At 42.8% G+C, this 27939-nt stretch overlaps 1 protein-coding gene across 4 annotated transcripts in view; it reads left to right on the forward strand.

Annotated features, from left to right (window-relative positions):
• BRE (brain and reproductive organ-expressed (TNFRSF1A modulator)) overlaps positions 1–27939 on the forward strand; it is a 474306-nt gene that overhangs the window by 405925 nt on the left and 40442 nt on the right. The window lies entirely within an intron of this gene.

The raw sequence follows: 27939 nt of genomic DNA on the forward strand, positions 1-27939 counted from the left end.
GCTATCCATTAGATTTTCAGAACTTACTCATTTGGTATAACTGAAACTTGGTATCCTTGGACAACATCTCCCCGTTTCCCCCTCCCCCACAACCTCCAGCGACCACTGTTCTACTCTCTGTTTCTATGAATTTTACTGTCTTAGATTCTGCATAGAAGTAAGATCATGCAGTATTTGTCTTTCTGTGTCTGACTTATTTCACTCAACACAGTGCCCTCCAGGTTTATCCGTTTTGTCACAGATAGGAAGATCTCCTCTTTTTTGAGGCTGAATAATACTCCATTGCCTGTGTAAACCAGGCTTCGTTGGTCCTTTTGTCTGCCAATGGGCATGTAGGTTGTTTCCATATTTTGGCTGTTGTGACTACTATGACTGTAGGAATACAGATGTCTCTTCAAGATACTGGTTTCATTTCCTTGGATATATACCTTGGAAGCGAGATCACTGGATTATATGGTAGTTCTATTTTTTATTTTTTGAGGAATCTCTATATTATTTTTCATAATTTTGGAACCAGTTTACATTCCCATCAGTAGTTCCCTTTTCTCCACATCCTTGCTAACATTTGTTATCTTTTGTCTTTTTGCTAAGAGCCATTTCTTTCTGTGAGGTGATAGCTCATTGTGGTTCTGATGATTATAATCTTGAGCACCAGTTGGCCACTTGTATGTCTACTCTTGAGAAATGTCATTTCAGGTCCTTTGCCCGATTTTTATTGGGTTATTTGCTTTTTTGCTATTGAGTATGAGTTTTGTAAATATTTTGGATATTAACCACTTATCAGATAAATGGTATACAAATACTTTCTTCCATTCCATAGGTGCCATTTCACTCTGTTGATTGTTTCCTTTGCTGTGCAGTAACGTTTTAGTTTGATACAATCCCTTTTGTTACCTGTGCTTTTGGTATTATATCCAAAAAATATTTACCCAGACAAATGTCAAGAAGCTTTTTCCTCTATGTTTTCTTCTAGTGGTTTTATAGCTTTGGATCTTATGTTCAAGTATTGAATCCGTTTTGAGTGGGTTTTTATATGGTGTGACCTAAGTGTCCAGTTTCGTTCCTCTGCAATGGCTGCCCAGTTTTCTGAGCACCATTCATTGAAGAGACTATCCTTTCCCCATTGTGTGTTCTTAGTAACCTTGTCAAAGATCAGTTGACTGTAATTGAATAGATTTATTTCTGGGCTCTCTATTCTGCTTCTTTGGTCCATATGTCTTTTTAATGCCAGTACCATACTATTTTGATTACTATAGCTTTGTAGTATAGTTTGGAATCAAGAAGTATGATGCCTCCAGGTCTGTTCTTCTGGCTCAAGATTGCTTTGGCTATTTGGGGTCTTTTGTGGTTTCATATGAATTTTAGGATTTTTAAAATGGTAAAAATTACCATTGGGATTTCAATAGAAATTGCATTGAATCTGTAGATTGCTTTGGGAGTATGGTAAATATCCATGTATTTTACAGTAAGTATTCCATTAACAAAGAGAGAGTGAAGGAATCTCATAATATGGGGTAAGATTTTAGATACATACAGAAGCATGTATCACCTCCATATTCATCCTTTATTGAGTCATTAGCTAAAAGGGAAAAGGCCAACCAAGGAGGTTAACTGTACAATGTAATGTTAGAAGACTCTGCCTATCCATTTGAAATTGGTATTTATAATGGATTTTCTAGTTTCATAGATATGTGCTTAAGCTTGGTAATTGCCCTCAGCTTATGAAATTTATGCTAATTAGTAACATTTATTAATTTCAAATTATTCATGTAATTATATTCTAAGCACATGGTAGATTTTAGAGATGGTTTCTACTCTCAGTGGTATTAACTTTTGGTTGGCATGTTTGTAGAAAGTATAGATAGAGTGGATACAATTACCCTTTAAGCAGAAAGGAGAAGGGAGAATTATGTTAGCTGGTAGAGAATTGGGAGAATTCTTTTGGGAAAGCATCCAATAGGTCTTAAGTTTCTCCTATGAAGTTAGGGTATGGTAAATAGAAGATAAGAGATTCTTTCTAGTGTTTAGACCAGTTTAACTATTCACAAAAGCATCAGTGGAGGTCTATGACCCAACTGTGTTCAGAGGTGTAATTCAGAAAGCCTAATAGAAATCAAAACTCATGGTAAAGCTGTATCATATGGATGTGTTTCATATGGATAAATGAAACATTAAATTTTTTGCTTTGGTTTGGAATTCTGTCAGTTTGGCCTAGTAAATGTGGCAGTTTCATGGGAAAATCATTGTTAAGGCAAAATCTCTTAAAACCTATAGCTTCAGGGAGGGAAACAGAGTGTAGGATGAACCCCATATAGTAAAAGGGGCAACCAGTTCCTTGGACAAAGGCAGAACAGTCCAGTGAAGACATGGTTTGATACCAGTTTGTGTTTGCTCCAGAGGATGGGGTTGGGGTGGGGGGTAGGGTGAAGCAGGAAGCTGAGAATTGGACAAAATTTTATTCAGTTTGGTTTAGATTCAGTAGTCACACAAAGTAAGAGCTTCCCAGATGGCGCTAGTGGTAAAGAACATGCCTGCCAATGCAAGAGACGTGGGTTGGGGAGATCCCCTGGAGGAGGGCATAGCAACCCACTCCACTAGTCCTGCCTGGAGAATCCCGTGGATAAAGGAGCCTGGCGGGCTACGTCCCATAGGGTTGCAAAGAGTCAGAAACCACTGAAGTGACTTAGCACATGCACGTGCACACACATACACACGCACAAAGTAAACCAATAGTCCCCAGGCCTCTCCTGTGTCAGGAAACAAGATGGTGCCCAACTGTGCCTGCCAGCAAGTTGTTCCATGTCTAGCAGGGGACTCTGTGAAACCAAGAAGGCCCACAGCAGGGTAGGAATTTCCAGAGTTCTGTGGAACTGGAGAAAGTTCTGAGGAAGCTGGGGAAGGCTTCACAAAGACCCCGTGTGGACTAGGAACTGACAGGGCTGACGTAGCAGAGGGAGGCATGAGCGATAGGAGATGGGGAGGCTGGGGCCCAGCGGCACCATGCTCACTCAGAGCCGGGAGAGTGCAAGCCCCTGACACACAAGGTGGTCTTCACAGCCACTGCTGTCAGCCAGTCTTCTGGAATCCACAGGACCCTTTACTCTGACTGGTGAAGGCACAAGATAGGAGCTAAGACAGACACATGGAGCTGATAGACGGCATCCCAGGCTAGGAGACAGTTTTTACCAGATTCCCTGGATTAAACAGCTTCTGCCCCACCCAGCATTTAATGGCAGGACCAGACTCCCATGAACTGAGGCTCCAGACCTTGGAATGGAGGGTCATTTCTCCTCTTTTCTTACCCACTTTATCCACTTGGGCTGCACAGAGTTCCAGACCCAACCCTACGTCAGGACCCCTCAAAGTCTTGAAAAAGTCTGACACTTGAACACCTACCTCCCTGCCTCTGTCCTCTCCTCAACCCACCTCCCACCCCTTATTACTGAATCAGAATCCAGAATTGGTGAGGGGGAGATGCTGAACTTACATATTTTTTTTAAAACTTCATGGGTAAGCCTGAGGCATAGCTGGTCTTGAGAACCACACACATCGTAGAAGGAACCCTCACCTCACAGTCAGGAAACCTGGGTTGAGTTTCCAGCCTCACCTATACACTGGCCCTGAGACTGTTTCCTCATCTATAAAATGGTATTGTTGCTTATCCTGCCTACTTCACAGGGGTTTTGTGTGGATTAAATCACATGATAGCCAACTGGAAGCCCTCCTCTGCTCTAGAAATGCAGGTGCGCCTTGGCCCTCTTTGCCCCACCCCTGCCTCCACCCCAGTTTACAGCCAGTCACCTCACCCCTGGATTGTTTCTGGGCTAGCTGGTTGGTTTGTAGTGCCTGCGCCCTGCCTCCGAGTTAATCCTCTTGAAACACCACTTCTGTTGTGTTTCTCTTCTGCTCAGCGTCGCCTCTCTCAGGACACAGGCTCCCCATGCCCACTGTGCTTTCTCTCTCTTTCCCACCTTTAGCCTCTGCTGTCAGTCCTTGACCTCCATATATTTCTTGCATAGTTTCGTTTCTGAAAACCTGTCCCCAGTTTTTCTAATCTGATCACCTCCATCTCAATTTGAATAACATAATTATGAGACTTTAACATATATTATATTGACCGGTTCCTTTATTGTTATGTGTATTTGCTTCATTATTCTGGTTGGTTTGCTTGCCAAGGTCCCAGACTACTAGGGCTGATTGATCTTTTAAATGATGTTATTATTATGTGCAGTGCCCCCCACGGTGATAGGCCCCGGGCCAAGCTGGGAAGTGCAGTGGTCAGAGCACGCTGACCGGTCTGTAAAGCCCTTTCCTTTATAGGTCTCTTTTCATCTCACCACCCTGAGAGGTAGATAGTTATGCTCCCCGTTTTACAAGTGAGGAAAGAGAGGCTTGGGAAGGCTAAGTAACATCAAAATTGCAGGAAAAACAGGGAGGCGAGGGGACTCTGTGTCCTGAGGAGAACCAGAGCGGCTGGAGCCCACGGTAGGGTGCAGATGTGAGCGACAGCTCCTGCAGGTAGTGCTCAGGCCACAGCAGGTGCCCAGGGCTGAGACTGAATTAGTGCAGAGACCTCGCAGAAGGGACCAGACCTGACAGGCTGCAGTAGGTGCCCCTGTAGGGGGCAGCTGCAGCCCTGGGGTGAAGGTCAGGCCAGGGTGACCCCAGCTGGCCTCCTGGGGACAGGTCAGGTGATCAGGAGATGGGAAGGGTTTAATGTAACTCGGCCTCTACCCGGGTAGGAGCCAGGCAGTGGACTTTGTAGGCCACTTCCTGGGGAATTTTCAGATGGACCAGTGGTTTCATCTTCCTGTTCTAAAGCACCCCGGTACCCTGTGTGATTATCCAGTTGTGGCCAAGTGGTCTGATATCTTAAAGGAGAAGCTAAAACAGCAGTGGAAACTTCCTAGGTTTCGAGGCATCAGTAATTCCATTCCTGAGTAAACACTGATGAGAAAGAAAAACCCTTCCAGTCTTCTCTGGCTTCAGCCAGAGTGTAACTTAACAGTGCTTTGATATTTCCAGATTGCTCCCTGACTTATGAAGGTATAAGCTCCTTGCAGGTAACATGTTCCCGCCCCAGGTTGAATTCCTTGCACTTATTGCCTAAGTGGGACAGGCCCGGGGTGGGGCAGCTGAGAGCTGGCAATGCCAGGCCACAAATGCAGGCAAGCAACCGAGAGGCCAGCAGGCAGGCCTGAGGGCTGGACAGCTATCCAGCAAGTGGGTGGAGTACTGAAGCTTAGTTGTGTGGCTGAAGAACCCAGGGCGTGGCAAAGAAATTGACTATGGAACAGTAAAGATGAATGCTTAATACCCATGCATTTGTTAGCATGGCTGGGTCTTTTGTCAAATATGTCATACATTCACAGTTTAGGATTTTAGAATAAACAAGATTACTGATATTTCTTTCAAAAGCTGATAAGCACTCCTTACTAAAAGTTCAGAGTCTTTGATTAATCTTCAACTTAAAATATTAAAAATCTAGTTTTCATAAGCTATTAGAAATATTTTTTAAAGGAGTCCTTCCCCCATCCTGCACCCCAAAGCCCTGCCCACGTCAAAGGTTAGGAGTAAACCATATTTTCTGTAAACCATCTGATGAAATTCTCCTCCCTTCCACAAGTCTACCAAATTTTGATCTTTAAAAAAAAAACAAAAACAAATGGGGCTAATGTGACAGTAAGATTTATACCTTCACAAGTAAATATTACAGTTTGGCTGGGTAGCTTGTGGAAGCTTGTCAGGTTACAGTGACTCACTTGCATAGATGAAGTTATTTTTAGAGATGTAATTTGTACTGTTTAGAAAAGAATAAAGAGATGGTAAAAGGCTAGATCGCTCATTATAGTTTACAGAGCTCATGAACCCAGCATCCATGCGAAAGATGACTAAGCAACGGGTCGGTTGGTACTTTCTCTCAGAATTTTACAGGCATGAGTCACCCACTGGAGATTGCAGACACAGCACCGAGGTACCTGTGACTCAGCTCCCATTAGGACGAGCACTTGAATTCAATTCTGATACACTTTGGTAGTTAAGGACTGAGGAAATTACATAGCAAAGCAAAATATGCCTTTCTAGCACGCAGCCATCAGATGTTTTTAGCAAGAATTGATTTATCTTCAGCTCTGGCCTTTGAAAGACTCTCTGGTTTGTGTTGGGTGATCTGCCTGTTCTATCTGCTGCTCTCCATAGCAGTGCCACCTGACCCTAGGGCACCACTATCCTCACCCTTTCTGCACTGAGCTGTCCAGCATTCAAGCCCACTTCCTGTGTGTGTGTGTGTGTGTGTGTATGTGTGTGTGTGTGTGTGTATGAAAGATCTTCAGCCTAACATGGAAATTCTAGTTTTCTTAAACTGGGAGAAATACCTTTCAAAGACTTGCTTCCCCCACACTGTGCCCAGGTCAGGGAGTAGAAGAAATAAATGGTATTTTCTTAGGGTATTTTTTTATGTTTTTTAAAAAGCCATATACACAAACCTACATATCCACGTGTGTGGTCACAGGTCAATAAGAACCATCTGTGTACGTAAGCAGACTTTTTGAAGTGAATGCGTTATTCTCTCTTCAGGGCTGCTGCTTTGTTCTCAGGCATAGGGCTCTGCTGGCCCCAAGGTGCAGCCGCACACTAGGATTGCCCCCTGGTCATCAGCACACGTGCCTTATGCAGCCCCTTTGGGCTGTTAAGCCCTCAGAACTTGACCCCTCCGTTCAAACACACAGAAAATGGTCCTTTGCAGCTTGTAGACATATCAATAGACTATTCAAACCAACAAAGAATATTATGCTTGCTGCTGCTAAGTCTCTTCAGTCGTATCCAACTCTGTGCGACTCCAGAGACGGCAGCCCATCAGGCTCCCCTGTCCCTGGGATTCTCCAGGCAAGAACACTGGAGTGGGTTGCCATTTCCTTCTCCAGTGCATGAAAGTGAAGAGTGAACGTGAAGACACTCAGTCGTGTCCGACTCTTATTATGCTTATTACTTTTATAAAAGAAACACGAACATGGTTACAAAAGCACATACTCCAGAAAGAAATGCAGTGGAAAGTGAAAGTACTCTGCCTCACACCACTCATGGACAGTCACTGTTAACCACTTCTGTCACCTGGCAGTTACTTCTGAAACCATTGTATTCCTCAGCTGCTATGCCTGTAGCACTATTACTAAGAGCGTCAGGCCATGCAGCGGCTACGAAGTGGGCCCTGTTGTCAGAGAGAAAAGCCTTGTGTCCATTCAAGTCAACTCAGCAGACATTTGGGGATCTCCTATGGACTGAGCCCTCCGTCAGGAGGGGTGGTCACAGAAATGGGTAAGAGTTTACAGATGTGCAAATACATGAATACAACCACTGTACAAAAATGCTATAAAACAGATGTAAAATACAGGTGTATAAAACCCCTTCTGTGGGATTTTACAGAAGGATCCAAGAGCTGGGTCTTTAAGTGCTTAATAGAAACATTCTGTGGAGAGAACCAGGCGAGGATGCCCAGGGAGAGTAGCGTACTCGTGGACTGATGTGAAACATTCAAAAGACTGGGAATAATTCATAAACTTGAGTGTTTAGAGTGTATGAGTTAAGGGAGTGTTGGGAGATGAGGCAGGAAAGAAATGTGCCTGATGAGGAAGAGCCTTCCACTTGAGGAATTCAAAGAATGTCCTGTTCCTGATGGAGAGTCTAGGAAGGATTTTAAACAGAGCGGTGCTGTGGTCTCACTTATGCCACAGGTCTGATGGCAGGGTGGAGTATGAGTTCTAGTGGGAAGAAGCCTGGGGTAGGAACTGCTGCTCCAGCAGGCCTTCGTGAACACTCAGATTTTGGAAACGAGGGGGAGTGGCAGATGGCTGTGTGATGCCTGGAGGGGAAAGCTGAGTAGAGAGTGAAGGGTCCCAGAATTGAGGGGAAAGACTGAGCTTGAACTTGTTGAGTTTGAGGTGTTTAGGTGGTAAGCAGGTGAAGTCAATAAGTAATCAGCAATGTAAGGCTGAAGTTTGGGAAGAGCCCTCCTAGTTGATAAGACCTGTGATCCACGTAGCATGGGATGGGGAAATGGCCAAAGGACGAGCCTGTAACAGGAGAGGACTGAAAACAGCTGTGGGGAAGGCAGCAGCTGGTGGCAGTCAGAAGACTCAGGTGGAGACAGAGAAGCAGTGGCGAGGTAAAATGAGAACCAGGAGAGAGCGGCCCTAGGAAAGCAGGAGGTGCAGATGAGGTGGGAATGAAAAACATTCGCTTTGGTAATTAACATGGACAGTGTCCCAGCTGAAAAGCAGTTGAAAGAAACGTCCATGTGTTAGAGTTGGCAGAAGCCAGGTGTGAATGGGTTACAAAATTAATTGATAATGAAGAAGGTGGACCAGTCTTCTTTATGGGGGTTTAGAGAATGAAAAGAAGAGCAGGTGGGAAGTAGCTAGTAGGGGTGGTGGTCACGAGGGGTCCTTATGCGAAGAGGAGGTTCTTCAGCATGATGAGAAGGAACCAGTGGAGAAGAGATTGTAATTTAGAGGGAAAAGAGAGAGAGAGATCTTTGAAAGAGCAAAATCCTAGAGGTGGTTTAAGAGTATGGAACCTGGAACATGGGTCAAGGAAGGAGATTTGGACAAGAAGGAACTGCACCACCCCTGAGGCAATAGGAAAGGATACAGATATTGGAGTTAATTCATCCCTCTATCACCACCACCCAGCAGTCCTGGAGTATAGTCATCACTCAGAAATGTCTCTGAATCAATGAATTTTTAAGTCATAGTATTTTAGAAGTTATTATTTTGTGGCTCAGCATGAATAGATGATGAGAAAGTTGGGGGTGTGGCCACAGGGAAATGGGTTGCCCTTGTTAGATGCTGATGTTACACTGGATGGTTACAGAAACCCAAGTGGAGAGGAGGACTTGAGGCCATTGTAGACGTTTCTCAAGAAGTTAGTGTGTAACCAGGAGACTGAGTAGATAACACACAGTGAGAATCAACAGAAATGATCTAGTCAAATGATAGAAGCTTCAAATAGGGTTGCTTTTCTTAGGGGCAAGGTTGATTGTGTAGGCAAGTCTGGGAAAACAAGTGGCTTCTACTCAAGGGAGTGGCCAAGGGGGAAAGCTAGGTTTCGCTTGGGACAAAAAGGTGGCAGGAACATTCTGGGAAGAAAGTGAGAAGGCTTATCTTAGAGTCAGAACAGAGGTAACGGTCTGATACAATGGGTATTTGTCCTGTGAGGATCCAGAGTGACAGGACATCAGGAAGAGTTGGGAGGATGGATTTTTTTTTTTCCCCAACAAAAGATGAGCGTCACTGTGAGAGACTAATTAGCTAGGGAGGCAGTGGCTGAGAAAGACTGTATGCAGGGGCCTCTACACGGGCAGTGGGTTGCAAGGCAGTCCCAGCAGCTGGGAATGTTGTGGTGGAGAACTTGACACTGTCTGAAAGTCTGCAGACCCTCAGAGGGCCACAGTTAGTTGGTGGTTGGATGGTCCAGGATGCCACCTCCATGAGCCCACGTGTTCCAGGAGAGCTCCTCTGGAGGCCTGGACTGTCCCCGCTCCAAAAACGCCTCAGGCATATCTCATGGCCTGTCTGACCCGAGGCTCAAAGTACGGTCTGCAGCTGATTACCTGACCATGAAGATGCATGGAGACATTGCGAGTAAACAGAAACTTTTATAGCTGTTTGAAATTGCTACGGCATCTGGGCATGATTCTTTTTCTAGTCGTTCAGTTTTATTTTATCAATCTATGACAGGTTGGAATTTAAAACGAAACACAGTAGGATGTCCCTGGTGGTCCAATGGCTGGGAATCCACCTGCCAATGCAGGCATTATGCACACGGTCCATCTGTTATACCAAATCATAACTGATTCTTAAATACTTAAAATCCTATAGGTCTTTCTATGCTGTGCTAGAAGGTGCCCCAACTCTCACCAGTCAAGAATCCCATGGTTGGGAATGCTCATGACCACTATCTTTGAGTTTCAGACAAGCAACTGTCTTCTCATTTGTACAAGTCTTAAAACTTTCGAGTTCTTTAAACCAAATACATGCACGTATATACCTGCATGTATTTAGATATGCATGTGTGTGTTGTTGTTGTTTTAGTTACTCAGTCATGCCCGACTCTTTGCAACCCCGTGGACTGAAGCCCACCAGGTTCCTCAATTCCTGGGATTTCCCAAGCAAGAATACTAGAGTGGGTTGCCATTTCCTTCTCCAGGGGATCTTCCTGACCCAGGGATCTCCTACATTACAGGTGGATTCTTTGCCACTGAGCCACCAGGGAAACCCGTATGTGTGTGTATACACACATAAAAGATGACATCTCTTGGTAAAGAATTCCTCTGGACCTGGCATTCCCACACCTCTCCTATAGATCCATATTGGTGCCTACTCAGGGCACCCCTTTGCAGACTCTAGTTTAATCTAAGGGTAAGTGATGACTTAGCAAGTTGCACATTGAAAGAATCAAACCTGTTTTTCCATGCAGCCAATTAATAATATACCTAAATAATATTAACCTTTTGGCTTATGGAAACAAAGAGAATTCCATCACCAAGAGCATTGATAAGGGGTAAGAGAAAGGGTGGGGCAGGATAGAATAGCTATTGAGAGAGCAGCAGGCAGGCTGAACAGAAGGGGTTAGCTGTTGAGCCCAGATCAGGTTCTGTTAAGGTGTGCCCTGGTTTAAAGTACTTTATTTTAAAGCCCTTTGGATCTTCCCTCTCTTTTTTATTCTTAATCTGATTCTTTACATCTGTCCTTCAATACTCTTGTGTATATGAACTTCAACTTCTATATTCAAACCTTAGTCTTAACTGAAGCCTGGTGGACTGTACCACACACACCCTCTTAAGAAGGGCAGGCTGTGTAGGCCTTTCCTGACCTGTTCCACCAACATTTAAGAGTTATGTTTTTATCCAGGAGACCGTGGTTAGTCCCTATCAGCTGAAACAAGGGGGGAGAATTAAGGTAATCAAGCTGGCACCAGTGTGTAGGACAGACAGAGAAGCAATTCCTGGAGGCAGAGAAAGCTTATTGAATTACTTCAGGTGTGAATTGATTAGTACTTGGAGCTGACCTAAAACGATTGGCATAGGAGGCCTAACGTGGTTGTTCTTAGGTTTAAACGAAAGTATATTCAGTTGCATAAAGTGGGCTGCTATTTTTAAAAATACCCATTCCCACTTTTGTTTATCATGATGGAAGTAGATGGGCCTCCCACCCCATCAAGTAGGACAGTGCCTTGTGGACAGTCCTCTCCAGGGTGTGCTGCCAACAGTGAGCCTTTCAGAGATGCAAACGGCAGGATGAAGAGTCAACGGTGACTCAAAGGTCCTGAGCTTGGCTGAATATTAGACCCAGCCTTTGTGGGTGAGCAAGCTTATGGCTTTTATTTCAGACGTGTGGTATGATTCTTCCCCTGTCGATAGTAGGACATCCTGATGATGTCAGAACCATGGGTTTAAAATTGAAGACCTGAATCCAAGGTCCAGCTCTGTCACATAACTGTAATTTTAAATGAGCTTCTTTCTGTTCCTGAGTTTCAGTGTTCTTACCTGTAAATGGGATAATATGCCACCTTGAACATCACAGATGAGATATGAAAACTTTAAAGCCAAAAAACATATATTATGACATTCACCAGGCCTCTGGTCTGGAATTATCAGATTGCACAGGTGAGCAGTCAGAAGGATACGTAGATTTTGAAGACATCAGAGTGTACTGAGATGGAGCTTTCTGGGACTTTCTAAAGGAGGAAAGCTCAGGGCCAGCCCTTCAGGGTTAACTATCCCTTACCTCGGCTTTGTGGGGAGTTGTTACACGGATGGAGAAAGGAAACAGTAAATGTTTTAAAAGGAAAGGAAGTACAGGTCGATGTGGTGTCATGGAAACTATGGGAGAAGAACAGACGTGAGCACCAGGGTCTAAGGCCATTAAAATCCCATAGATATGACCGTAAAATATCTTCCCAATCCAAAAGAAAGAAAACAAGGAAATTGAAACATCAAAAATAAAAATCCTTAAAAGCCTGAGCTCATTGAACCCAGAGGAATAACTCATGAGGTCTGGAAGGCAGGCACATTCTGTTCTTCCTCCTGGTCTGTGAGGACCGTGAGAGTCAGTCGCACTTTCTGATTCACGGCCAGAGAACGTGCTTGCCCATAGCAACCCCTGACTGAGATGGCAGACAAGCCAAAGTGTCCCTGAGTAGGAACTCCTTCCAGAATGTCAGAAACAAGCAGTAAATCTAATTTGCAGCACTTGTGATAGAAAGAACACGGACTCCAGACCCAGACTGGCCAGGGCTCACCCTGGCACCGTCTCTTCTTCCTGGCTGCAAGAAGGTTCTTGGGCTTGCCACAAGGCATGGGCTTCCTCCGTAGTGAAAAGGGACAAGAGAACCATGTGGCAGGAAGCACCCAGCACATTGTAGGTATTCAGCAAATGCTTGTTTCCTTCCCTTTTCTTAGCATTAAAAAAAAGTACTTATTAGAACGGAACACAAAAATAAAACCCACCATGCCTAACTTTTGTGTAGTGAGAGATTTTTCAGACTTGGGTTAAGGGAGAACCCAGAGTCATACTGTGGACTTCCTTGGTGGCTCAGTGGTGAAGAATCCACCTGCCAATGCAGGAGACATGGGTTCAGTCCCTGGATAGGGAAGATCCCCTGGAGAAGGAAATGGCAACCCACTCTAGTATTCTTGCCTGGGACATCCCATGGACAGAGGAGCCTGGCGGACTACAGTCCATGGGGTCGCAAAAGAGTCAGACAGGACTTAGTGACTAAACAACAGCAACAACAAAGTCATACTGTAAAAGCAGCTTTGGTAGCTGTGGTTTACTTTGCTCCTGTAGGGAGATTTGCTGAGCCACAAGAGGCTTACAGGATGGGGGGTCCGGACCCTGGGGTTCTCTGTCAGCTGCCCAGGCAGCTCACCACTCTACACCACAGGCTTTTCAGTTAAATGGATAGATGACTTCCAAGCCCTCTTTGTGAACTGTGGTTTAATGTTTGTCCTCTGTCGTGACAAGACATGGTGATCTTTAAGCACCTCAGCTCTTCCCTGAAAGCACATCTGTCAAAAACACAGCTGAGAGAAAGGGAATAGACTAGAGAGGTATTGCAGCGTTTATGTATTTCACTCACAGGGACCTCAGGCCTGACTCCTACACCTGCTGTTAAGCTTGGTGCATTAGTTCCCTGATTCCTAGCAGCCTAACTGCTCAGAGAAGGTCTGTGGTCTCTAGACAGCCTAACCTATAGCCTGAGCTGGGCGGTGGGGGTGGAGGGAACTAAGAAACTATAGACAGCAGAATGCTAGACACTTAGACACACACGCCTCATTTGGCCTGGGTTGTCATGACTGTATGGCCCACTCTGAGAGCTAATATTCATAATTGTGATTTAAGTCATTTAAAGGGGGATATGGAAGAGTAAATGTGAAGGCTCCTTTGGAAAGATTTCAATCAAAAGCAATAGGGGAAAAAAGTTTTGGAGCTCGCAAGGAAGAGCTCTCAGTTACTGGGCAAAAGTCTGCTTCTCTTAGGAGAACCTTTGCTTGAAAAAGATTTTATTCCTTTACGTTTGGATGTACAAGTCAAGCAGCTAATTTAAGTCAAAGGCTTGCCTCAACATGCTCACCTTGTATTTATACGTGTGTTCTCTATAATTCAAGTTAGGAGAATATGACAGTTTAAAAACATCATTTTAGACAGCTGTCATACTTTCATCTGAAGTGAAATTTCTAAATGGAGTTGCTATTAAGGAAGAACATGAATTAGTTTCTCTTTTCCCACTGTATCCCCCTCCCATTCTCACAGAAGAAATAATAACTAAGGAGATGGCCAAAGAAACAACTAAACAAAAACTAGGATAGTTCAGGGACCACATAGCAATCTTTAAATATACAAAGATTCATTATGTTTCTGATCTTTTTTTTATCTAAGCACAATGGAAAACTGTCTGACTGAGTTTTCAGCAGACTTCCTCTCTGTTTAAATGTTTTATGGTCTTTGGTCAGCTCTTGCTGCAAAACCCCATTTGACCTTACACTCTCCAGAGCTGTGTTTTTTTTTTAATTTGAAGGAAGACGAATATAGAATTAAAAATGGGGAGTTCCCAAGGACTCTGAATTTGCCCCACATAAAATGATGGGCAGAACTAAGTTGGAAGCTTAATTGAAAGAACCTGGCTACCTTAATCTATGGGTTGTATTTTCTCAGCTGGAAGTCAGGTTGGAGAAAGAAATTAGGTAGACTCAGGTTTGTTTTAATTGCTTCTAAGAAAAAAGTGATAATAATAGGTATCATTATAAATATCTGCTAGGTGCCAAGTATTCTACATGTACTCATTATGTCTTATAAACCACCCAACAGCCTTGCATGGTAGGTACTATCCCATTTTAAAGATGAGAAAACCTAGACTCAGAGAGTTTAGCAAATTGCACAAGGTCACCCAGGTCATAACCGGTTGAGTAGGAATCAAGCCTGGATCTGTCAAATTCCTAAGATCATATTCTCTCCACTATACCTGCCCGTTCTTACATTCCCTTAGGCTCCACCCTTTATGTATCGAGCACTTTCTATGCGCCAGATGCTGTACCACATGTGCTATTTTCAACCTGGAGGTTAGAGTCTTTCCAGTTTTACAATGAGGAAGAAGCTCGGAGAGGTCAGTGAATCTACCAGTGCGATATGATCACTAGGTGGAACCTAGGTCGCCACCTCCAGGGCACGTGTTTTTCACGTGACCCTTCAGCCTCAATGAGATAAGCTCTTTTCCTGTTCATCTCACCAGAGGAAACTGAACCTTAAGCAACCAAAGAATGGAGTGACTTATCTCTGAACATTTCCACAACCATCTAATCTAGTGGGTCAGACATTTTCCTGTAATTTTGATACCCCAGCACAGTATAAATCTGGAGTGGAGAATGCTTGGGAAGTGTAATACACAAAAAATAAGTTCATGCAGCTTTCTGCATAGGAGAGTGACAGGGTGGCCAGGGTTCTAACGCTGTCTTGTAAGGAAACATACAGTCACTCTTGAGGGTTCTGGTTTCCAAGCACTGCCACATATTTGACCTAAACTATTTCCCATCCCAGTCTTAAACCCAGTCCCAAATCTCAGGCTCTGCTGTAGAATTGTCCTCATAGAAAGTTAGAGTTGTTTGAGAGAAAACGGAAGACTCCTATAAGCTGATGAAGCCCATCACCAAGCTTACCCCTCATAGCCTCCCTCTGACCATAAGGGACACACTAGTAAGTCTTAAGAGATGTTTTGTAAAGTGGAATCGGTTCACAAACTTAGAAGTGAGTGACTGCACTCCTCTAATAATAAATAATAAATTATTTGTGATTTGTGCATGTGTACCTTCTAAAACATTCTCCTTTCTAGAAGACTTCTACCATTTGAGGGTATTTAAATTACAGGAAAATTTCTGACCAGAGTGGGTGAAATGTTCAAGGATCTCGCTGCTCATGGAAGAAAGTCCACACTGCTTTGCTTTGTGCTCATGACTCTCCACAGTTTGGAGTATTTATCCAAAGCGCCCCCGCACCAGCATTGTATCCTCTGGTCAGTGCTCCCTCTGCCCTGATCACCCTCATCCCCTCACCCTCCTCTCCTCCGACTGCTCGATGCTGTTCCCTCTGCCTGGAATCCCCTCACCTTTCTCTGTCCCTTCCCTGTCATAAGCCTCTCACTGCAACTCCCTGTCCAAATCCTAGTGGTCTTTCAAGGTCCTGCTTATCCAGCAAACCTTCTAGAAGCCCTTGGATTATCTTTCCACCCCCACCCAGGCAGTTACTACCTCTATTATAACCCACCGTCATTTTCCTGCCTGAGAACAGTGATGGTCAGCGGGAAGGACCAGGCTTTACTCAACTTGGCCCCCTAGAGCTAGCTCATAGTAGATTCTCCAGGAATGCTTCTCAAATTGGATACTTGTTGCTATTTTCTCTAGCATATAAAGCTCATAACCAGACCCTTTCAAAAATAAAAATAACTAGTTTCAGAATTCTTTTTCTTCTTAAAGCCTAGTTAGTCATCCTTCACTTTGGAGTAGTTGCGTTATTTGCAAATTTGTGCCTGGCAGGATGTTCTAATTTTTTAAGACTGGAATTTAAACTGACCATTGTCAGTCCTCCTCCTTTTCAGAATTTGTCCTATTCCTTCTAATCATCTGCCTTTGGTAAATCATCCATGATATTTTGAAATTAGAAGCTTATGACTCTTTAAAGACTTTGCCCAGCTTTTAAATGCCAAGGATTTTGCATTTGAATATATTTTAACTTATTTAAGGATTATTCTAATCAAATTCTTCCTTAATTTAGCCAGATTTCTGTTTTAATCCTCCCAGGCCAGGAGTTTATTTATTGTGACTACATTCTTTTAAAGATAGAAGTTTAAATGGTATTAAATTATGTTGGACTATAAAGGAAGCTGAGCACCGAAGAATTGATGCTTTTGAACTGTGGTGTTGGAGAAGATTCTTGAGAGTCCCTTGGACTGCAAGGAGATCCAACCAGTCCATCCTAAAGGAGATCAATCCTGGGTATTCATTGGAAGGACTGATGTTGAAGCTGGAACTCCAGTACTTTGGCCACATGATGTGAAAAGCTGACTCATTGGAAAAGACCCTGATGCTGGGAAAGATTGAGGGCAGGAGGAGAAGGGGACGACAGAGGATGAGATGGTTGGATGGCATCACTGACTCAATGGACATGAGTTTGGGTAGGCTCTGGGAGTTGGTGTTGGACAGGGAGGCCTGGCATGCTGCAGCTCATGAAGTCACAAAGAGTTGGACACGACTGAGCGACTGAACCGAACTGAACTGAAATGCTATTTATGATTTTTCTCTGCATCTCTTAAAAACATGCTTCCTTCTTTATGTCTCTTGTCGTTGACCTCTCCTCACTTTTATGGTCTCTGCCAGGCAGAGTTCCTAGACATACATCAACTACCTGCCTTGTGTCTAGCCCAGTGTTCACATGTGGAGAATATAGAATTACGACAGGAACACTGAATTGTTAGCAATTCAGCCAAGACTATATCATGGGCACGTGTCACTTAGTGACAGAGTGGGCAAGAGATGCTTCCTGGAAGAAGGCCGCAGAAGCAAGAGCAGCTTGTAGGGACTGAACCAGAAGCCAGGCCTGGGGAAATGCCAGGATCCAAATGGAACGCATCCTCAGGGGACACAGAAACCAGAGGACATCACAGGAAGTGCACAGTGTTGCACCTACCATTCATTTCCAGGAAGCGTGGGTCCTCATGTGTAGCCTGGGACCTGCAACATGGGATGTGCTCACTCAGTGTGTGTTAGATGAGGGAATAGACAAACCTGGAAAAGCAGGCAGAGAAACACCAGGCTAAGGAAGATTTCCCATGCAGGGGACCCCTCAGTCCTGGCCTCGGCCATTGGCTGCTTTTCTCCTGGGGAGGACAGCCCTGATGAGGCCTTGTTTGGAGTACAAGTTGAAAGCATGCAGAGTTCTAGGACAGAGGCATTTCCAACAAACTGAGTCATGATGAGACGAAACCCAGATAAACCTAGGGAAGGAAGGAGGTTCCTCCAGGAAGGGAGAGCAGCTTGGCCGTGAGCTTCCAAGGGCAGCCTTGGCTTCCTTCGTCTTTGCGTCCCCTGTTCCTCTCCACGTGTGCAAAGGTGAGGGCAGTGGTGAGAAAGAAAGTGGGATCAGTGAAATAGGACAGGTTATAGCTTCTCTGAATTGAATGTATACAGTACGAAAAGAGTCAAATAAAAATGGAAACTGATGACTTCCCTGGTGATCCAGAGGTTAAGACTCCATGCTGCCATTGCAGGGGTACCCAGTTTGATCCCTGGGCAGGGAACTAGATCCTGCATGCCCCAACTAAGAGTTCACATGCTGCAACTAAGACCTGGCACAACGAAATAAATAATTTTTTTTTTTAAAAAGAAAATGTTTACATCTGCACAACATCAAAGCTTTATTGACTTCTTCCCTGTTTACGGAGTATCCCCCAGACTCTGGTTCTGATTCAGCCCTTAACCTTCTGGATCCAACTCAAAATCCATCTCTTCTGCAAAGCGTCCACCTCAAGCAGTGTCCCCTCCCTCCGCACCTCTGCTGTCACCCCACGTGAGCTGTGGGAACTTCTCCCCTTCCCCTGGGCCTGCCGGTGCTCAGGGCCCAGACACCTTCATTCTTCCCAGCACTCCGCCTTCCACTCAGCAAATCTGAGAGCAAAGGAGCAACTCAGTGGACCAGCTGACTGTGCCAGCCTGACAGTGTTCTCATGAGAGAATGTGCCTCTTCTGCAGTGCCTCTGTAAGCTGTATTCCAGGTTTTCTGCACCATTTTCTTCTATGTTATTTTATTTTTCTTTACAACTTGGTGTCTTATTTTTCCCTGAAGACCATTCAATTTTCTAAACTCTCTTAGTTTTATAAATGCTCCCATTTAAAAAAATATTTCTTTGAATATATGTACAAGGATCATAGAAAACATACCCATGTACTTTAAAGACTAATAAAACACCACCGACTGCAGAAATGGAACACAGCGCCAGTATCTTAGAAGCCCTAAGCGTGTCCCCCTCAGGAGTAACCACTCCCCTGAATTTTATGTTTACATGATACTTCTGTCACGTAACATATACCCATGAACAATATATCATTATTTTTTCCTGTTTTTGAAATTTATACAAATGGAATCATATTGATTGTTTTGTGCTGCTCTGAATATCAATGTCTGTCTGCTTTGCTTGAGTATATGCTGCTGCTGCTCAGTTGCTTCAGTCGTGTCCAACTCTACGACCCCATAGACGGCAGCCCACCAGGCTCCCCTGTCCCTGGGATTCTCCAGGCAAGAACACTGGAGTGGGTTGCCATTTCCTTCTCCAATGCATGAAAGTGAAAAGTGAAAGTGAAGTCGCTCAGTCGTGTCTGACCCTCAGCGACCCCATGGACTGCAGCCTTCCAGGCTCCTCCATCCATGGGATTTTCCAAGCAGGAGTACTGGAGTGGGGTGCCATTGCCTTCTTCGACTTGAGTATATAAAAAGTACCAAAACAAACACCATGTACCCACCTTAGCCAAATCTTAATGTTTTGCTGGTAATTGCTTCTGCTTTTGTTTTCACTTTGTTTTTAAAGAAAGAGCACATTACTAATTTGGTTACGTCCCCCTGAGGACCCCTCCATAATGCATTCCTATCCCTCTCTCCTTTCCCATTACCCCCAGAGGGAACTTCTTTCCTTAATCTGGTGTTTATCATTCCGGTGCACGTTTTTATACTTCTACTACATAGGGATTCATAAGCAGTGTGTAATACTGTATGCATGTTTTTGGACTTTGTAAGTTTATACTGAACACTGTTCATCTATAACTTGCTTTTTCCACTGAACATTATGTTCTTGAGGTTTTTCTGTGTTGGTACATGTAGCCCTAGCTCATTCATTTGAACTGCTGTAAGGTATTCCATTGAGGAATGTACCACAGTCTCCTGTTGATGGACACTTTAAGATGTTTCCAGTTTTTGTTATCACAAACAGTGCTACAGCAAACCTTCTACCTTCTTATGCACTTGTGGCAGTGTTTTAGGAGTGGGAATGCCAAGTTATGAAGTCTATACATCTTCACTTTTACTGTACAGGAGGTTATAGAAATTTATATTCTCATTGTCAATGATGAGAAATTACAGTGTTCCACATCTTTGACAATACTTGGGGATTGCTGGTGCTTTTAATTTTTGCCAGTCTAATACGTGTGAAATGGAATCTCCTTGAGGTTTATAATTTTGCATTTCCCTTAAATACTCCTTTAGTTCAACAAGCATCTATTGAGTATCTCTCCTGTGTTATGTCATGCCCTGTGCCAAGTGCTAAGAATATAAAATAACTAATTCATGACCCCTACCCCTAGGAGCACTCAACTTTTGTAGTAATTCCCAGCTGGGGAGGCATATCAGAGACACTTCAGGTGCACTTTCAGGAACCAGAGGTCTGAGATGGGGCCCAAAGGTTAATTCCTTGGTGATGCAGATGCTGACTTCTAGTTGAGACCCTCTGAGCTCATGGCAGAAGAAGCTTAGCTGATATGGTTCAGCCTGGGTTCATTTATGTGGCCAGGTGGAAGAACCTGGCTCTTGTGGGCCCACACTATGGCATCCCTTTCACAGTGAGATTCTTCCTGGAGTTTTGTGTGAGTGGCTCATTGGGGGTCAGAAATATTAATTTGTCTCTAGAAAGTACCTCAAAAGCAAATGCTAAACAAAATGTAAGCAGGAACCAGATTTCCTATAACTTCACCTACCTGGGAAGTTAGCTGTAAACCTGGAAGGAAACGAACAACAGCAGGCGGAAGAGGAGGAGGAGATAGTATCTGAACTCCAAACAGTGCCCGAACCAGAGCTCACACGGCATCACTTCACATCATACGGCCCCTGCTCCACACCAGGTGCCGGCCTACGGATAGAGAATCAACCACGCTGACTCTTCAGGAGCTGAGATGCAGGCTGGATAAAGCAGACCAAAGGCAAAGAGAAGAGGCAAGAGAGAGAGACCATACTGAGGCCGGGCTGGCCATGGTGAGAAGTGGCCAAGGAAAAGGAGCAGAAATAAATAAAGGGACAGAAATAAATAAAGTTTGTGATCAGGGGGCGAATGGCACACACATGCCAGTAGCACTGGGGACCTCAGCACCACCTCAAAGGCATGTCAGCTCCTTAACTGAACAGTTCTGGGGGTCTGGCTCGTGGTAGGAGGCATTTGTGAAAGAGCAAGTGAAGTCTTCTCTCTTTTTAAACTTTTTATTTTGTATGGGCGTATAGTTGATCAACAATGTTGTGTTAATCTCAGGTGGACAGCAAAGTAATTCAGTTATATCAGTACATATACATACATCTGTTCTTTCTCAAGTTCTTTTCCCGTGTTGGTTGTTACATAATATTCAGCAGAGTTCCCTGTCTATACAGTAGGTTTTTGTTGGTTATCCATTTTAAATATACCAGTGTGTACAGGTCAATCTCCAATTCCCTAACTATCCCTTCCCCCCCACCTTGTAATCATAAATTCATTTTCTAAGTTTGTGAATCTGTTTCTGTTTTGTAAATAAATTCATTTGTATCATTTCTTTTTAGAAGGTGAGGTCTTATTAACACTTGAGACTCTCGTGTATATGATCTTTTCATGTGTTGTTTGTCATCAAGAAAAGGCTAAATTCTTTTCAGTATGTTATTTTTACTGAGATGTAAAGGTCTGTACAAAGTTTAGAAAGAGATCCATCAAAATAGTTAAACACTGTGAAAATTTATGCTATAGGTACAAATTTCACATATATAGAAGTGTATAAAACTAGACTGAAAGAAAAATACAAAGTAAGGAAAAAGGACGAGTCGGAGGAAAGAATGAATGTTTATTTACTACCTGTTCTGTTTTTGTTCAGTTCTTTCAACAATGCTATAAGAATTATTACCCTCATTTTTCAGGTGAGAAAAATCAAGATTCAAAGAGATGAAATATTTTGCCTATGGTCTCACCACTAATAAATGAATAGGGCTCAGAATTGAAACCCATTTTTATCAGACTCCAAAGGCTGTGTATACTTTTTCCATCATATCGTGCTGTCACCTCCCATACTCGGATTTTTAGCATTTACAGCAAAATCCGGGAAACTTCAGCTTTTAGTTTGTTAATATTACTACACCCCCAAAGGTCATCTGTTTACATGATCAAATCACACAAAAAAGTGAAAAATTGAAACCAATGTATTAAAATGTGGTTAATATTTGGTCTCCTTAGTCACTTAAATGTAAGGCAGTGATGATAAAAAGAGACTCCATTTGATCTTTAATGCCTTGAGTAGGGACACTTCTGAATTGGAAAACTTGTCTTTTCTGTTTCTTATAGGTGAGTATTTTGGATATGTGGTAGTTAACTTTCTAGTGGTTGGGATCCATGTGTCTCAGAGGTACAATCAGGGGTGGTCAGTCAATAAGTGGCAACTTCCCTAATTGGTTGTGTGCCCACAAGCCTGGGAATGAGATGTGTACAAACTGCTCTTAAGAAGAATGGACCTCAGATGGAATCATTGTCGGAAGGGGAGTTTACAGCCAGTCAACATGGGGTTAAAACTAGCTCCTATTGAGGCTTCGAGGAACTGGAGGGGCCTGAGAGGACTGGAAATCGGAACGTAACCATTGCCACCACAAAGTGAATCCATGAAGCATCTTCCCTACTAGCCCAAGCGCACAAGAATACAGAGTTGGGAAGGTTTGGAGGAATGAAATAATGGCTCACTTGTGAATAATGATGAAAATATTTGATGATGCGACTCCCAGGGAAGCAATTATGGTTAACCCCTCATTTGTCTGGCATTTTCAAGGATTGAACTGTCCCACATAACTGAATTTTCCAGACAGCTAAAACTTTCCTATTTATGCGCCTTGAATGTTTTTAACCATGCTTGATGGAAATATTTCTGAAATAGATTATACGATTATCCTGCCTTCTTGAACAGAAGCTGCAAGGAATAACATTTCCTTTAGTTTCCTTGCATTGCAGGTCCAAGAAGACCTGATTTAAAAAGTTGAAATAGTTAGGTCTTGTAATGTCTGACATAACAAGGAATCCAGAGCTGGGCAGTACCAGAGAGAGATGAATTCGACAGCTCAGTGACGTCAGGCTGACTTTCCGCTCATGGTCACGAGATGAGTGCCAGCTCCAAGCCTCAAGATCTCACATGATAAGATCTAGGCAAAAATGAAATGGGGGCTTCTCCATATGTGTCTTAAATTAGGAAAAGATTTCTCAGAGACCCCTGGCCGACTTCCACTCAGGTCCCATTGGCAGAACTGAATCACATTTCTTTGCCTTGGTTTTATAGAAGGTTGAGGAAGTAAATGCTCTCCGACTATGGGAGGAGGTGTCTGAACATATAAAAGAAGATGGAGAATGGCTGTTGGTTAGGCAACCAAGAGTGTTGGCCCCGTTACCAAGATTGGGAGTGAACATCACTATGTATGGTAATAGCTTGAGGGAACGATCAAGCTCTTTGTTCCTGCACTGAATCGCGCCCCCACCCCCCAACTGGGATGCTTTGTGATTTCCTAAGTCTGCTTTTATTTATTATTCTCTCTCAGTGCTTTGTGCCAGACTGCTAGTTATCACTATTTGCTGTTAATGTCCCTTGTTCTAATCTTGCCATAATTAGATTTTTTTCCTTTTTCCTGGAAAAACCATATGATCAAACTTGTTAGAACAAAGCCTGAAATGTTGAGTATCTGGCAGCTGTCCTGTGGATCGGATACACAATGTGGCATTTTTCTTTTGGCTGTCCAGTGTCTTTTTTCCATTGTTGAGGTCTGAGGCTGGGAAGTGAAGTTTCTCGAGAGTCTTGTGAACTTAGATAAAACTAATGAAGTCTTCTGGTACAAGGATGAGCACATAGGAGCAGTTAAGCATATTTACTAGAGAAGATAAAACCATCAGAACTTCAGCATGGTTTGGAGAGAGGCGGCAAAAGTTTCTCAGTGCATCCGGCGCCTCTCAAAGCTGCACGGCGGGCAGTTCTCTGGGACTGTGACCAGTAGAACCTGTCACTGCTGTGACTGTCCAGCGTGAGGCAAGCTGGTGCAGAACTTAATTGTTCCTGCCTTCTGCCAGGGCGTCAGAGCCCTGTGAGCAACTCTGTGAAGTGCCTAGGTTGAGCAGAATTAGCAGTGTTTGAGTGTGACTCGTTTCAACAAGTTCTTGAAGAAAATAATGCTTAGGAAATGGCTATTGAAAATTATACTGAACAAGGAGGGGACCATTTCTTCTGTGGCTCAAGAGCTGGGCAAAATTCAGTCTCTGAATCCAGAGAGAAGGAAATAGGAAGCACTTGTGAAAACAACGCTGACAATGAGTAACTGAATCCAATGAAATGATTCTACTCTGGGAATCCAACCTGAGCTAGTAGAGGGGTTGGATTCTAAGGAAGCAGATGTTCAGACGCTCAGATTTAACGTGGCTGAGACAACGAGCCCAAACTGCCTAGAAGCTTAGGAGTTTCTTAAAGCGAGTTAGCTGTTTGAAGGCTCAGCAGTCATTATTTTAATGTTCAGAAAAATCATGACGTAGCCTGAAGGCAAAATGTAGGGTCAGAAGCATTTGGGGATAAGGAAAACAAAAAAAATTTTTTTTAATTCTAACTAATTTGTACTATTCAAATCATTCTTATAAGAAAAATGCAAAGTATTTCTCATAGGTATTTTAGTTATTAACTCCTTCTTAGAACATTTTTAAAGAAGTCATCCTTCTACTGACTGCTGACTGATCCAGGCAGGATATGCCCTCGTTAAACTGAGCAAGATATTTATATTTTTTAAATTTTATTTTCTCATATGTGAATTAATATGTGGATTACCAAGTTTTATCTTTGAAGGACTCTGACCAGTCCTACCCCTTCTAATGATGTAGCCACTGTGTTCAAATTTTAGTATTGACTCCAGCTACACTTTTTAAGAAAAATCTCCATGGCAAAATAATTATGTAATCAAATACTTTTGGGGAAATCTTGGTACATATCAGCTAATAGGTTTTTTAAAATCAGAATAACTCACTCATTTAGGTAAATAAAATTTTGTTTATATTTTGAATTGTTCCTGGTCTTAATTGGGCATTAAGGGGGTCAGAGTGGATGTTTCAGGACTAGGTGGGAAGATCATTTTTTAGCCTATCAAAATACCAGCATCTAATTTTCTACAAAACAAAATAACAGGAACAAAAAATAGAATGCATTTCAAAGCCCCAGAAATCTGGTAGCTTAAGAGTCATGAAGCTTCTGATATTATGTATATTGCTTGGATACTAAATGATGACAGTACTTACTTTGAATTGGTAAATTATTGCCATTGAATTTTATTATTGAAAATTACTGCTGTTTTAAAGGGAACCTTGCATGTTAAATACTTCGCACCAATGCTATAGCTGTTGCTTTGGAGATTAATCTGAATCTCATTTTATGTATGAAACATATAAAATATAAACATGGTTGAAGTAAAATTAAAGTATATGTGAATAGGCATTTTTTTCTAAAATTAATCAGAGGAAATGAAATGAGTAATCAGAAGAGAGATAAACAGTTTTGGAAAATGATAGTTATTCCAAATGACTGAAGATATTTTATATCAAACTCTGTAAGATGAAGGGATTCAAAAGGGTTTTCTGAATCCAAGTACTTGTCATGTGAATTAGTCTGTTTTTCGTGTTTTGTATTATTCCTATATGTTACCAAATTTTGCTTTGGCACAAACAGACATGTATTGAAACTGCATTGAGGCACTTGGAAAATGTGACTGAAGAATGGACATTCAAAATCTTGCCACTTTTCTTTGGTTGGGGGGTGATTCATCTGTAGAAACCCCCTACAGCACTGAGTCAGAGTCAGATATGCTCAGAGGTCTAAGAGGCCTTACCAACTGGACAGTTTTTTGTTTTTTAAGTTTGCTGCAAGCCTAACTTCCTTCAAAAAAATCATTTTGGGTACTTGGTAGGCCTATTCCAAGTCAAAGGTCACCCTAACTGACTTGGTGATACATGTATAGCTATCTAGTATGTCTTTTTCTTTCCTATATTTGCCTCATGGAGCCAAAAGGATGAACCCTGTACATCCTTCACAGCAGAGACTATAGCTTACTAAGTTGTAATTTTAACATAGTGAGCAGTAAACCCAAGAGCAAAAGGCAACGTGAGCCAGTGGAAGGAGCTTAGGATTTAAATTACAGAACTAGATTTGAGTCCTGCCTCTGTATAGCTATGGTATGAACAAGTTAATAAACCTTTTGGAAACTCAAGTATGTCATTTATTAAATGCAGCTGGTGAAAATAATGTCTGCTTCAAGGAATTATAGGTATCAAATTAGATAAAGTATATAAAAGTACTCTGTAAAGCTAGAAAAGTCTATACACATTTTTCTTATTATTTTTTTAAACAGATGTGCCTATTCTGTGTCCTCAGAGTGAGTAACATTTACAGAAATACATGTTATATGCCTTGAGGAATTTGACATCAAAACAGTCTGTGTTTTTAGTGATAGTTTGCCTGAACTGAAAATAGGAAGTCATTTTATTTTTAAAAATGGAGTTAAAGGATCCCCAAATGAACATAAAGCACATAATATTTGTAAATAGCAAATATTAAAATCAGTATATACTGTAACAGTAGACATATGTAGTCCCTGTGGCATTCCATTAAGCAGCTCGTACTGATTGAGGAGATATATATGGTAACATATACGGAAAAACGTAAAACTGCTCAGTATCAAAGTTCACCGCTAGATTGAAAATAAAGTGATATACTTTGTTCTTTCCCGTGGCCCAGTTCACTTGCCCTCTTGATCCCCTTTCCAAATCCAATCTTTAAGAACAGTCTTCTTCAGATTCTGGATGAGAAAGACACTGCCCAGCCTTTGATGAGCTTATGATATAATAGGCACTTAAAAGAGATACACAATTAACTTCTCTGTGAATACTGGACAGGTAATTAGTGCCGCAGCAGTTCAGGGGCCTGGGGTTGCCCAGTCTCTGTGACCATTTCCTAGTACTCTTTCGCACCTGTCTACACATCATGCCTCATATTGGTTTAATTTTTATTTATGGGTGATTTACCTCTCTATAGAAGAACTGTACAAAAAATATCTTCACAACCCAGATAATCACAATGGTGTGATCACTGACCTAGAGCCAGACATCCTAGAATGTGAAGTCAAGTGGGCCTTAGAAAGCGTCACTACAAACAAAGCTAGTGGAGGTGATGGAATTCCAGTTGAGCTATTTCAAATCCTGAAAGATGATGCTGTGAAAGTGCTGCACTCAATACGCCAGCAAATTTGGACAACTCAGCAGTGGCCACAGGACTGGAAAAGGTCAGTTTTCATTCCAGTCCCAAAGAAAGGCAATGCCAAAGAATGCTCAAACTACCACACAATTGCACTCATCTCACACGTTAGTAAAGTAATGCTCAAAATTCTCCAAGCCAGGCTTCAGCAATACGTGAACCGTGAACTTCCTAATGTTCAAGCTGGTTTTAGAAAAGCAGAGGAACCAGAGATCAAATTGCCAACATCTGCTGGATCATGGAAAAAGCAAGAGAGTTCCAGAAAAACATCTACTTCTGCTTTATTGACTATGCCAAAGCCTTTGACTGTGTGGATCACAATAAACTGTGGAAAATTCTGAAAGAGATGGGAATACCAGACCACCTGACCTGCCTCTTGAGAAATCTGTGTGCAGGTCAGGAAGCAACAGTTAGAACTGGACATGGAACAACAGACTGGTTCCAAATAGGAAAAGGAGTACGTCAAGGCTGTATATTGTCACCCTGTTTATTTAACTTCTATGCAGAGTACATCATGAGAAACGCTGGGCTGGAAGAAACATAAGCTGGAATCAAGATTGCTGGGAGAAATATCAATAACCTCAGATATGCAGATGACACCACCCTTATGGTAGAAAGTGAAGAGGAACTAAAAAGCCTCTTGATGAAAGTGAAAGAGTTGAGTGAAAAAGTTGGCTTAAAGCTCAACACTCAGAAAACCAAGATCATGGCATCTGGTCCCATCACTTCATGGGAAATAGATGGGGAAACAGTGGAAGCAGTGTCAGACTTTGTTTTTCTGGGCTCCAAAATCACTGCAGATAGTGACTGCAGCCATGAAATTAAAAGATGCTCACTCCTTGGAAGGAAAGCTATGACCATCCTAGACAGCATTTTCAAAAGCAGAGACATTACTTTGCCAACAAAGGTCCATCTAGTCAAGGCTATGGTTTTTCCTGTGGTCATGTATGGATGTGAGAGTTGGACTCTGAAGAAGGCTGAGCGCCGAAGAATTGATGCTTTTGAACTGTGGTATTGGAGAAGACTCTTGAGAGTCCCTTGGACTGCAAGGAGATCCAACCAGTCCATTCTGAAGGAGATCAGCCCTG

This window comes from Bison bison, unplaced genomic scaffold (genome assembly GCF_000754665.1).
Source record: "Bison bison bison isolate TAMUID 2011002044 unplaced genomic scaffold, Bison_UMD1.0 scf7180017864145, whole genome shotgun sequence".
NCBI lineage: Eukaryota > Metazoa > Chordata > Mammalia > Artiodactyla > Bovidae > Bison > Bison bison.